A 13,637-nucleotide genomic window follows, 5' to 3' on the forward strand; every position below is an offset into this window, starting at 1 on the left:
TCACAGGTGATAGGTGACTCCCAAGCTCTCCTAAGAACTTTCAGATTTTCGTTTTAAATTTTGAACTGAACTTTATCCTCTCTTTCCATAAGTAACATATTTAAAAAATAATACTAATTTTGAAATAATTGTAGTCTCAGAGGAAACTGCAAAAATAATCGAGACTTCCTGGATACCCTTCCCTCAGCTTCCACCAAATGGTAACCTTTTATATCAGCAGTACCAGACCAGGAGATGGACATTGGGTTGACTCTTTGGATTTTACATGGAAACTTTTTGCAGAAACAACTTGCTTTTCCCTTGTGTGTACTGCTAGTGATGTTAAAGTGACTTGGAGGGATAAAGCATTTTCTGATCTGGAAATCAATATGGAATCAAAGCTTCTGGTCATGTTACACTTCAATCATCCTGAAAACACAGAATCCTATGGAAAGGAATATGTTGATGTACATAGCTGGGTTATAATCAGACTTTTAAAATATTAGAGGAATGAGATGAACTTTGTCACCCACATGGCCTGTGGTTAGTTAATAAACCAAGAGATGAAACAGCAAAAGGGGACCATGAAGACAAAAGTGCTTAGAGTGCATGAAAGTCACAAGCCTGCCCAACATCTGCTAGATGCTAAAGATCTTTTGTAGCCCATCTTCCCACTTTACCTAGAGGGAAGCTGAGGCTGAGAGAAAGGAAAGGACATGTCCTATGTCATCCAGCCAGTGATGATTAAACCTGGAGCCTGGATCCTCCCATCTCAGTTCTGAACCATTTCTATATCAGGAATGAATCAGAAACCATGATGCTTCTTTTTGGTCCTTCTCGTGTTTTCTAACTGGGATTAGGTAAGTGTGTCCATCTAAGATACATTTGATCGGCTTTTGTGTTTTGGTATTCAAGCTGTCACAGTTAATGTCTTTGTGCCTTTTAAAATAATGTACAAGTGAGAAATGCAATGATTCTGGGTGGTTCTTTCCTGGAGGACAGGTTCTTTCCTTTTATATTAAATACAACCCTTTATGTGAAAGGGTCTTGAGAAGGTTAAAAAGTGCTTATGGACCTGAAAGGGGTTACTATGGAGAAAGCAATTATGAGGCTGGGTGGTTAGAACTGAAAAGTGAAAACAATTTCCTTTAAAAACTGCCAGCAGACATTCTGGAACACCGATCTCAGTAATCTACCTTTTGGTTTTAAATTTGTCAGAAGCGCCCTTACTCAGCCCCTCTCACCAGGAGCAGTGGCGGCTGGGCCTGATCACTCGAGGCCTCTCTCTGCCATCTCTCTCTCTTCCAACAGGCAGAGGTCTCCACCAGGTTGGCCCCCAGACCCGGGCCATTTCATCCTGCCATCCCTTCCTTCTGGGCTGCCAGTGTTATTTATTTTTAATGCCTTTGATTCATTTCCCTCTTGTTTTGACCGAGCAAACAGCACACATCTGCTGCCACCAGGAGGTGTCAATAGTTCATACTGCTCAATTTGTATGCCCCAAACCCACTGTAGGACTGCTTTTTTTGCCATGCCTGTATCTCAAGTTTCAATTTCAAAGTATTATGCTGCGTTCTTGGCATTAAAGATTCATAGGTTGAATTAAAGATTTATTTTTTAAGGGGGGGGGTACATTATTATAAGGCAAATCACGTTCTTTTCATTTTAGACATATTGGCTATTACGATTTCATCTTTTTTGCTAAAAGCTCAATTACATCAATATCGCTCGAGACCCTCCAAACACTGAGCAAAAAGCCAGGCTTCTCAGCAGCCAAGTGCTGGTTGCCTTGGAAGGATTAACTTTTCTAAGAATGAATCCCATCCATCCGATGCAGAGTTATCTTCCTAATAAAAAGCTGATGGAGTTACACCTCTGCTTAAAATCTCTGCTGGCTTCCTGTTGCTTACAGAATGAAGTTTAAGCTCCTTCTGTCTTACAAAGCCTTCCACAGACTGGGCCCAACCTGCCTTTCACAATTTCTGGGGCACACACTACTCTTCTTCACACTGAAGAAGACCAGACCCTGCCAAAATGGCTCATCTTGACTGTAGGAGGGCCCCCTCACCCTGCAACCTTACTTCAAGACTTTGGTTCACTGATACCCAAGTATCTCTCACCCTGGGGCAGAATGCTAACACAGAAGTCCATGTGCCTCCACAGTTCAACTTCCTGGGCTATATTGTAGAATATCTATATGTCCATTCCTCCCCCTAGACTGAATTCCCAAAGATAGGAAGCAGAGGGCCAAGCATACGCCATAAAGATTAGTAAGTGAATAAATAAATGAAAGAGTTAAATGTATGGATTTAGCAGCCCAAGAACTCACAGGCATCTTGATCAACAGAACATGACAACAAAATCAATGACAGCCTCAGCATTTCGGGTTTTATATTCAGTATGTATAGAGAAAACAAGTATATACAGGGAACAGCCAAATTTCCTACCTTTACTAAGGATTCTGAGACAGGCTTTGACTACAGTAAGTGCACAGAAAATTATCCAAGTGGTCCCAGGCTTTTGTGGAGACCAGAGCTTTTGAAATGGGTGTGTTGAGTAGAGGGCAGGCGTTTGGACAAGGAGAAAAATGTCTTGAAATGGGTGACAACCACATGGACTTGTAGGTGAGCAAGAAAAGGGCCATTCTTAGCCGGAAAGTGTAGCAGACTTTCCGTTGTTAAGGATGATGTAAGTGACAAGGACAGGGAACTCTGGGGAGTGGGTAGGCATGATAGAAGCAGGAATTTCTAGAAAAAGTCAACCATGACTTTCCTGACTTAGAAGCAAGGAGAGTGGCTCCTTTGAAGGATGAAGTCACCTTTTTTCAGGGGCTCAATTCTGATGGAAGTTTCAAAGTGCTGTTTTGAACCGTGAGACGAAAGGACAAGGATAAAATGTGTGGAAAGTGGACAGCTATTCCCTAATGCTGCTGGTCCCTTTCCCCACTCCGCTCACTCCCCAGAGGGGAAGGAGCCACCTGCCTGGTTGGCCTGAGCGTGGTTTGGCTGCTCCTGGCTCTCTCAGGTCTGTCTGTCTGGAAGGGGCATTTCCTCATGCTCCTGCATCGACAGGGCAGGTTGTCTGGGGCCTGGCATCTCCTTTCTGGAAACAGGTTGGAAAACCATTTCTATTTGTCTGAACTCATGAGACTTCTCAGATGGGAGATGGTGACCCTATCAGCCATTGACCTAGGGCAGGTCAACGTTCCTTTACAAACAGGCAGTCCTAAGACCTTGTCTCGAAGGAGAGAGTGAGAGGCAAGATGTGAAAACCCAATCACTGAGCCACAGATTCCAACCACATTTTCTAATCGAATGATGTGATGTGACGTGACATGGAAGTCACTCAGTCGTATCTGACTCTCTGAGACCCCAGTCCATGGAATTCTCCAGGCCAGAATACTGGAGTGGGTAGTGAATTGAGTGAGGCCAGCAATAAAGATGACATTTTGATCTTCATCTATCTGATGCGTATAGATATTTCCTGATTAATTCTGAAATTTGGAGGGAAAGGATTTCATTTGCCACTTTAAAAACCCAACACATTGCTTATATTCTTTTAGCTCTGAATTAAGTGATGGGCTCCTGGACCACTCACTGCAGGAACCCAGGGAAAAAGCTGTTTCTTCAGCTGACACTCCGATATAGGGCTCCTGCCTCGTTTGATCTGAAGTGGGATATCCATTTACCGTTTAGGGGGAGAATCCTAACTTTCACAGTAGCTGGAGGTATCAGCCAATCCAAAGGGTGACAACAACCGCCCTACCAGAATGAAACATACAACCTTTGTGAACTGCAAGCTGAACCAAATCCAACTGCTTATCATACTCAATCTGAAATAAGCAAAGTTTTACTAAAAAAGCAATAAGGCACACCTTGAAGACATTGCAGGTTTGGTTCCAAGCCACAGCAATAAATTAAATATGACAATAAAGTGAGTCACAGGAATTTTTTGGTTTCCCAGTGCCTATAAAAGTTACCTTTACATTTTACGGCCATATATTAGGTATGTGATAGTGTTATGTATAAAAACAAAGTTATTGTTGTTTAGTCACTCACTCACGTCCAGCTCTTTGCAACCCCATGGACTGACTGTAGCCCACCAGGCTCCTCTGTCCATGGAATTCTCCCGGCAAGAATACTGGAGTGGGTTGCCATTTCCTTCTCCAGGGGAACTTCCCAACCCAGGGATTAAACACGTGTCTCCTGCATTGGCAGGCAGATTCTTTACCACTGAGAAAGGTAAATACCTTATTTAAAAACACTATTGCTAACCATTCTCTGAGCCTTGAGGAAGTTGTAATCTTTTTGCAGTAGTAACATCAAAGATCACTGATCACCATAACAAGTATGATAATAATGAAAAAGTTTGAAATATTGTGAGAATTAGCAAAATGTGACTCAGAGATCACAAATGAGCAAATGCTATTGGAAAAATGGTGCCGATAGTCTTGCTCGATGCAAGGTTGCCACAAACCGTCAATTTGTGAAAAACATAGTATCTGCAAATGTCAATAAAAGGAAGTGCAATAAAACAAGATGTCTGCAGAAAGATACTAAAGGATCATTCAGACAGAACTGAACTAGCTATTTCCTTAAAAAAATCAAAAGACCTCACCTACTGCATCAGAAGAAAATCAAAGCTTTAAAACATTTTCTGAATTGAACTGATAATTCATTCTGCAAGTATCGAATATCTATCTGGCAATTTTTTTTCCCAGCATAGAAAAATATTCAGCAAACTCAGCCATGGGTGTTGCTTCCCTCTCATCCTTTTAATTTCTCTCTGTTAAGTTACCTTCCCTTTTGGTTACCACTTTTCAATTGTTTCATCTTTCATAGTATATATGCATGTGTATTTAATTGCACTGAGCAACTTTAGCTGTATGCAAGAAATTCCAGTAAATTCTGGTCTCATCTTTATTCTCTTACAAATATTTTCTAATTTTTCTTGTTATGGTTTCTTAGATACACTCACCATTTACATGTGGACATTTAATTTCCAAATGTGTGGGATTTTAAGCGTCTTTAATTTCCGTCTAGTCAAGGCTATGGTTTTTCCAGTGGTCATGTATGGATGTGAGAGTTGGACTGTGAAGAAGGCTGAGCACCAAAGAATTGATGCTTTTGAACTGTGGTGTTGGAGAAGACTCTTGAGAGTCCCTTGGACTGCAAGGAGATCCAGCCAGTCCATCCTAAAGGAGATGAGCCCTGGGTGTTCTTTGGAAGGACTGATGCTAAAGCTGAAACTCCAATACTTTGGCCACCTCATGTGAAGAGTTGACTCATTGGAAAAGACTCTGATGCTGGGACGCATTGGGCGCAGGAGGAAAAGGGGACGACCGAGGATGAGATGGCTGGATGGCATCACCGACTCAATGGACGTGAGTTTGAGTGAACTCCGGGAGTTGGTGATGGACAGGGAGGCCTGGTGTGCTGCAATTCATGGGGTTGCAAAGAGTCGGACACAACTGAGCAACCGAACTAAACTGAGCTGAATGTTAATTTCTTCATTTGATACTGACTTCTTATTTAAATGCTTTCTTCTCTGCAATCACCCTCTGTGTTTTCTTTAGTCTAACTTTACTGAGGCTTTCTGTGGCTAAGTTGAAGTTGGTGAATGTCACATTGTACTTGAAAATATATGAGTTATTTTCAAATACCTTTTGATATTGGTTTCTAACATAATTCCACAGTGATAAGAGAACAGACTCGGTATGATTTCAGTACCTTTAGACCATGAAATTTTTGCATCTTGTTTCATGTTCCTGGATGTGTTCCAGTGTCTTTTAGTTTACAGTCTATGGGAACTTTCATAGAATTAGTATCCTAGTGTTGTGTGAAAATTGTATAAATCTTAATTATGTTGAGTTGGTTTATAGAGCTTTTCAGGTCCACTATATCCTTCTACTTCTCTGTATATTCGTTCTATTAATTTTTGAGAGTTTGATATTGAAACTCCCAAAAAAATCTTAATTTATCTACTTAAAAAAGAACAAATAGCATATAAGCATGAATGACCAATAAAAATAGTCAAAAGATTTTATCTATGTTGGTACAATATTTCATGTTTTCTCAAAGAAGAAATTGTGAAATTCATGGCTGAAGCACATATAACGATGGAATTTCCTCTTCTAAGACACCTTACAGGATTTTTGAAGGTGATCTTTTAATAGATTGTAAGTAAATGAAACCTGTTCCATTGCTCTCCAGGTAGTTCGCCGCTGGGGCTTCTAGTCTTGGCTTGTACACTTCTTAGTAGAGTGGTATTTATATAAGAGGGTTGGAGAGCTGTATGCCGGTTTGATTGTTTATTAGCTGATTCATTCATTCATTCCTTCAACGAATATCCAGTGACCCCCTCTGTGATAGTCCCACAGAATAAATAAGTCACAGCTCTCCTTTGAGTTCCCAGATTAACAGTGACAACAGGCACATCAGTGGATAAATCATAGAATAAGGGTTACAGAGAGGTAACAAGGAACTGTGAGAACTCTTTATGTTTCTGATTAATGGTGATGCTCGTTTCTTTTATCCTTAGATGAAACATCTATTTCCAGAGAATTCTAGTTCAAGGAAGTAAGCTGATCAACTCTATTGAGCTGCAGTCTGACATTTGGGAGGTACTTTGAAACCTCCCAAGGACTTCTGAACAGTGTCCAGCTACACAACTGTTGCTAGGCTGGGCTATGGTTAGAAATGACATGAAACAATAGTTTAGGCCGACTGCATAGGTACACTTATTTGGGGCCAGGCACTTTTCAAAGCACTTTAATTCATTGCACCTAATCACCCTGTGAGGTTGGTTCTTTTGTAATCCCTGTTCATAAATGATGCGTCCAAGCCACGGAGAAGGTGAACAAGTACCTCTGAGCACACAATGTATAAAGTGTTGAGCATATACTTTTGTTTACTCAGTGGAATGTAACCTTGAGAGCTTCTCTTGAGTTAGCTTCCTGCCGTAGGTTCCCTCTCTATCTCCTTCTCTCATAAAAATCATGTGCAAGGGACTTCCCTGGCAGTCCAGTTGTTAAGACTTTACCTTCCAGTATAGAGGGGTTGTGTGTTCAATCCCTGGTGGGGGGTGGTTAGATCCCACATGTCTCGTGGCCAAAAAAAAAAAAAAGGCAAAATATAAAACAGAAGCAATATTGTAATAAATTCAATAAAGACTTTAAAATGGTCCACATTAAAAAAATAATCTTTTAAAAACGTGCAAAATTTAAAAGCAACAACAACAACAAAAAAAAACCAAAATAAATGGGCTTCTTGAGTTTCAGGGTTCTAAGTTTAATAGAAGCTTTCTGTTTTCTCAAAACTTGCACTTTTTATCTTTTATGAATACTCTCATTTGGGTCTAAAACACAGCCTATATTTTTAAAAGAGCAGCAACTTGAAATCTAATAGATAAAAATTTATAACAAGTATTATATAAAAGTAATAATCAAATCTTTCTTGCAATGTGACAAACTAAATTTGAAACAAAATCAGTAAAGTTTAGGCCCCTGAATTTCATTTAAGAAATACACACGTAAAATAACTGGAAAATCATAGGTTATTCAAGGAAAACCTTAAGAACAAGGCCTTCCCTTGCTTATCAAAGATAAAAGAAAAAAGATTTATTGAACCCTAGTGAAATAAAGATTTGAGCATTCATTCTGCCTGAGGGACTGTTTCTTAGTTTCATGCCTAAAATTCTCTCAACAGAGACAGTCCTTTGAATTAAAATGTTATCTGCAGAAAGCCCCCAAACTCCACATGTTACCTAACAGGAGAGAAAACTTCTTATAACATATTAGCATCTTGTGATAAATTATAACAGCTTAATTTGTCAAATTAACCAACTACAACCTTAGAAAGCATTCAGCAGAGATGAAAAAGAATAGGACTCAGCAAAAGTGAATTTTAATTGATGGCAAGTCATTATGACTTCTCATGGATTTTTGAAAATACTTTCTTATTGATTTGTGAGAACTGTTTACATATTAGTGACAATCTGCTGGTTTTGCCCCTTGGCATTCATTTTCCCTTCTTCTGATAGCAGAGTCACGCTGTATTAGGAAGAATGTATTCCAGGTAGTTCGTGATCTACCCCTTTCCCTACCACAAGGGTAGCACATGATCCATGCCTGGCCAGAAACATCAGTGGGTAACACACTAGAATCTCAGAACAAGAGAGAGACAGGAGCAAAAGAGAAGGAAACTTTCCTTCAGCCACAGGGGTTATTCAGTGTTGGACCTGTGACCCAAACTGGGTCAAAATCCTTCTAAAACCTTCTCTGCTGGAGCAATCGTTAGGCTGGTAGGACAGGAGGGACTGGGCTCTAGGCAACCCAGGTGGAAGCCTCAGGCTACTCCATCCCTGGGCTCTCCAGTTATGGAAACTAGCAAATCCCCTTGTGTGTTCCAGCAAGTCTGAGCAGGACTCTTCAGTTGAGAGCAACCATACAAAATCACACACTGAAGATATTAACATTTGGTCTGCCACGTATGCAGTGTTTTCCCCAGTTGTTTGTTTTTTAATTTTGCTTAAGGAGAGTTCTGTCATATGGCAGTTTTTTGTTTTTAAGGGGTCATTCTTTTCCCTCTTCAGTGTCTAGCTTTGATGATATACTTCAAACAGCCTCCTTAAATTCCTTCTCTAACCGAAATTAACAAATAGTTATCTTTTTTTTTTCTGGTACTTTTCTGGTTTTGTCTGTACATTTAATCTTTAATCTATCACAGATTTTTATTGTAAGATGTGTAATAGGTAATTCATTTCAGCGTGACAATAGAGAGTCATTTGTCCTAACCTTATTGGGTGAACAATCCAATTTTTTTCTGGTCATTTCAATTTACCTTTACTTTGTCCCAATTCATAGTCATGCCTTGGTTTTTGTCTTGGCTCTCTATCGTCTTCCAACAAGGCACCCCTCTTCCTGAACCAGTTCTGCACCTACATAAATTAATGGATTCTTGGGGAGTTCCCTAGCAGTCCAATGATTAGGGCTCTTCATTTCCACTGTGAGGGGTCACGGGTTTGATCCCTGGTTGGGAAATTAAGATCCTGCATGCCTTGTAGCCTGGCCAAAAAAAAAACCCCAAACAGATTATTATACCTGCTAGAAGAAAGTTCATTCTTCTACTGGCTATTCTTACACATTTGATTCCATATTAGTATTAGAATCTTTTTTCTTCCAAAGTTCTTAAAAACTTTGCTGGAATTTGCTTGGGTCTGGATATGTGTATGAACTTACAGACAAGCAATATCTGTATTATTTTGAGTCCATCCATGTGAAGATGTGCTGAGTTTGCTGTGCTTAGTCACCCAGTTGTGTCCAGCTCTTTGTGACCCCAGGACTGTAGCCCACCAGGGCTCCTCTGCAATGGGGATTCTTCAGGCAAGAATGCTGCAGTGGGTTGCCATGCCTTCCTTCAGGGGATCTTCCCAACCCAGGGATGAAACCCATGTCTCCTGCACTGCAGGCGGATTCTTTACTGTCTGAGCCACCAGGGAAACCCTCAAATTATTAAAGTGATTTTTATCTTCATCAGTAGAGTTTAATAACTTTGCTTACATTGGTCCTGGGCATTTTGTATTTTTGTTAATCTTTAAAACAATATTGTTTGAGTGATTATGTTTTTTAAATTGTGTTTACTATTATATAGGAATACCAGACCACCTAACCTGCCTCTTGAGAAATCTATATGCAGGTCTGGAAGCAACAGTTAGACTGGACATGGAACAACAGACTAGTTCCAAATAGGAAAAGGAGTGCGTCAAGGCTGTATATTGTCACCCTGCTTATTTAACTTATATGCAGAGTACATCATGAGAAATGCTGGACTGGAAGAAACACAAGCTGGAATCAAGATTGCCGGGAGAAATATCAACAACCTCAGATATGCAGATGACACCACCCTTATGGCAGAAAGTGAAGAGGAGCTAAAAAGCCTCTTGATGAAAGTGAAAGAGGTGAGTGAAAAAGTTGGCTTAAAGCTCAACATTCAGAAAACAAAGATCATGGCATCTGGTCCCATCACTTCATGGCAAATAGATGGGGAAACAGTAGAAACAGTGTCAGACTTTATTGTTTTGGGCTCCAAAATCACTGCAGATGGTGACTGCAGCCATGAAATTAAAAGACGCTTACTCCTTGGAAGAAAAGTTATGACCAACCTAGATAGTATATTCAAAAGCAGAGACATTACTTTGCCGACTAAGGTCTGTCTAGTCAAGGCTATGGTTTTTCCAGTGATCATGTATGGATGTGAGAGTTGGACTGTGAAGAAGGCTGAGAGCTGAAGAATTGATGCTTTTGAACTGTGGTGTTGGAGAAGACTCTTGAGAGTCCCTTGGACTGCAAGGAGATCCAACCAGTCCATTCTGAAGGAGATCAGCCCTGGGATTTCTTTGGAAGGACTGATGCTAAAGCTGAAGCTCCAGTACTTTGGCCACCTCATGCGAAGAGTTGACTCATTGGAAAAGACTCTGATGCTGGGAGGGATTGGGGGCAAGAGGAAAAGGGGACGACAGAGGATGAGATGGCTGGATGGCATCACTGACTCGATGGATGAGAGTCTGAGTGAACTCTGGGAGATGGTGATGGACAGGGAGGCCTGGTGTGCTGTGATTCATGGGGTCGTGAGGAGTCGGACACGACTGAGCAACTGAACTGAACTGAACTGATTGGCTTTATAATTAGGATGGTAAACCCTCTTGATTCCAATAATTCTCTGTATTTCTTGGATTTTCAGGTGCACAGTTCCAATAACTGTAAATAACAGTATTTTAGGCCACCTCCTTTCTCACACAGAAATGTTATATTTTATTTTCACTGCTTATTTTGATGAGTACTTGTAGAATCTTGTTAAAATATTATCACCTATAATAGGACATGTAGATCTAGCTTCCAATTATAATGTTAGGTTCTCATGGGTTTCAGTACTAAGATATTGACTTAATGGTTTGAGATCGTATATATGATAAATTGTTATGCCTAGGTTAAAAGGGTATTCTATTCCAATATCACTAATTTTTTTTTCTTTTTTGCCTTTTATTTGTTTTTCGTTGAGGTAGAAGAGATACAAGTGAGGGAGAAAAACACACAAAAACACCCAGTCATCAGAAAAAATATTAACTAAAACCATAATGGTATGGTGTACAGTGATTACTGTACACCCACAAAATTTTTAAATGCTGAGAATACCAGATGTTAATGGCAATGTGGAGTGATCAGAGTTTGACATCTGTGGTAGACATTTTAAATCATATAGCCGTTTGAAAGACAATGAAATTTTTGGAAAGCTAAACGTACATTTACTCTATGACCTAGTAATTCGATGCCTAGTTATATACTTAAACAGAAGCACTTGTGATTTATTGTCTTTTTAATAGTAGCCATTCTAATAGGTGTGAGGTGGTATTTCATTGTGATTTTGATTTGCATTTCTTTGATGATTATTGATGCTGAACACCTGTACCCGTTGGCCATCTGTACGTTTTTTTTTGGGAAAAAAAAAAATGTCAATTCAGGCCCTTTTCCCAGTTTTTAATTGTGTGGGTTTTTTTTTTTTTTTAATGCTGAGTTGTATGAATGCTTTGTATATTTTGGATATTTATCCCTATCAGATGTATTGTTTGCAAATATATTCTCCTATTTGGTAGGCTGCCTTTGTGTTTTGTTGAGTTTCCCTTTACCGTCCAGTGCTTTTTAGTTTGACACAGCACCATTGGCTTATTTTTGCTTTTGCCTCCCTTAAGTGAGAAGACCTACCCCAAACTAGTTCTTCTAAGTGTGTACTGTCTGTTTTTCTCTAGAAGTTTTATGGTTTCAGGTCTTACAGTTAAGTCTTGAAGCCATTTTGAGTTTACGTTTGTATATGGTACAATAAAGTAAACCAGTTTGACTTCATGCATGTAACCGTCCAGGTTTCATAATACTATTAATTGAAGAGGCTGTCTTTTCCCCATTGTGTATTCTTGCCTCTTTTGTTGTAAATTAGCTGGCCATGTAAGTATGAATTCATTTCCGGGCTCTCTTTTCTGTTCCATTGATCTATGTGTCTGATTTCATGCCAGTACCATACTGTTTCGACTACTGTATCTTTGTAGTATAAGGAATAAGGAAGTATGATGCCTCCAGCTTTGTGCTTTGTTCTTCTTTCTCAAGATTGTTTTAGCTATTCAGGGTCTCTTTTGTTTCCACACAAATTTCAGAATTATTTGTTCTAGTTTTGTGAAAACTGCCATTGGTATTTTGATAGGGATTGTATTGAATCTGCGGATTGCCTTGGGTAGTATAGTCATTTTAACCACATGTCAACATGTATTCTTTTAGTCCATAAGCACGTAATATCTTTCCATTTGCTCGTGTTGTCTTTAATTTCTTTCATCAAAGTTGTAATTTCGAAGTACAAACCTTTTATCTCCTTGCTTAGATTTATTCCTAGGTATTTTATTCTTTTTGATGCAATTATTAGATTATTTTCTTAATGTCTCTTTCCGATAGTTTGTTCTTAGTGTATGGAAATGCAACAGGTTTCTGTGTATCTTGTATCCTGAAAATGTACTGAGCTTATTTATTAGTTCTAATAGTTGTTTGGTGATGTCTTTAGGATTTCTATACAGATGGCCTTTGAACAAATGTGAGTTTGAACTGCACAAGGCCACGTGGATTTTTTTTTTCAATAAATGCACAAAAATCTATGTGCAAGAGTTGTATTGAAGTGGATAACCTGTTCTTACATAGGCATCGATGACATTTAATATAAAATTAATAATGTGCTAGTTTTCTTACTGTTTATATCTTTTCTTTCAAAGGATTACCTTCCTGTACAATATGCTTCTCTCTCACAATTGGAGAAACTGCCTATCAGTCTATCATCCCAGGTAAGTGTTGTTTGTTTTTTAAAATAAGGTAACAATATTTCCAATACTGTATTATGAATACGACTGTAATACTGTATACCATAAAACTTTTGTAACAATTCATTCATTAATATATAGATCAGGCTTATTGTTTGCTGTTTAGTTGCTAAGTCATGTTCGACTCTTTGCGAGCCTGCCAGGCTCCTTTGTCCATGGGATTTTCCAGGCAAGAATACTGGCATGGGTTGCTGTTTTCTTCACCAGGAGATCTTCCCGACCCAGGGATCAAACCCTCATCTCCTGCTTGACAGGCAGATTCTTTACCATTGAGCAACCTGGGAAACCCCATAGGTTAGGCAACCATGAAGCAATTGTATAGGTTACACTAGATCAGCATAAAGCAATCATGTTGCTGCTTCCTTGTTATCAGTGCAGAAATTGTTATACCTGAAAATAAATATGCATTTGTCTTTTCCCTTTCTATGGTATTAGTAATATGTGTAATATTTACTGTGTCATATAAGCCAGTATTTATGTCATATAAGCCAGTATTGATGTGGGCTGACAGTTCATCTTGTAAATGAATGACATAAACTTAACAGTACTGAAAAATTCAGTACTGTACTATTAGTGGGATTCTCCAGGCAAGAATACGGGGGTGGGTTGCGATGCCCTCCTCCAGGGAATTTCCCACCCAGGGATTACACCCAGTTCTCTTAGTTCTCTTGCATTGTCAGGCAGATTCTTTACCACTAGCGCCCCCTGGGAAACCCATATATTTTTCACTTCCTTATGCTTTTCTTGGT

The sequence above is a fragment of the Ovis canadensis genome, chromosome 14, assembly GCF_042477335.2.
Source record: "Ovis canadensis isolate MfBH-ARS-UI-01 breed Bighorn chromosome 14, ARS-UI_OviCan_v2, whole genome shotgun sequence".
NCBI classification, from domain to species: domain Eukaryota; kingdom Metazoa; phylum Chordata; class Mammalia; order Artiodactyla; family Bovidae; genus Ovis; species Ovis canadensis.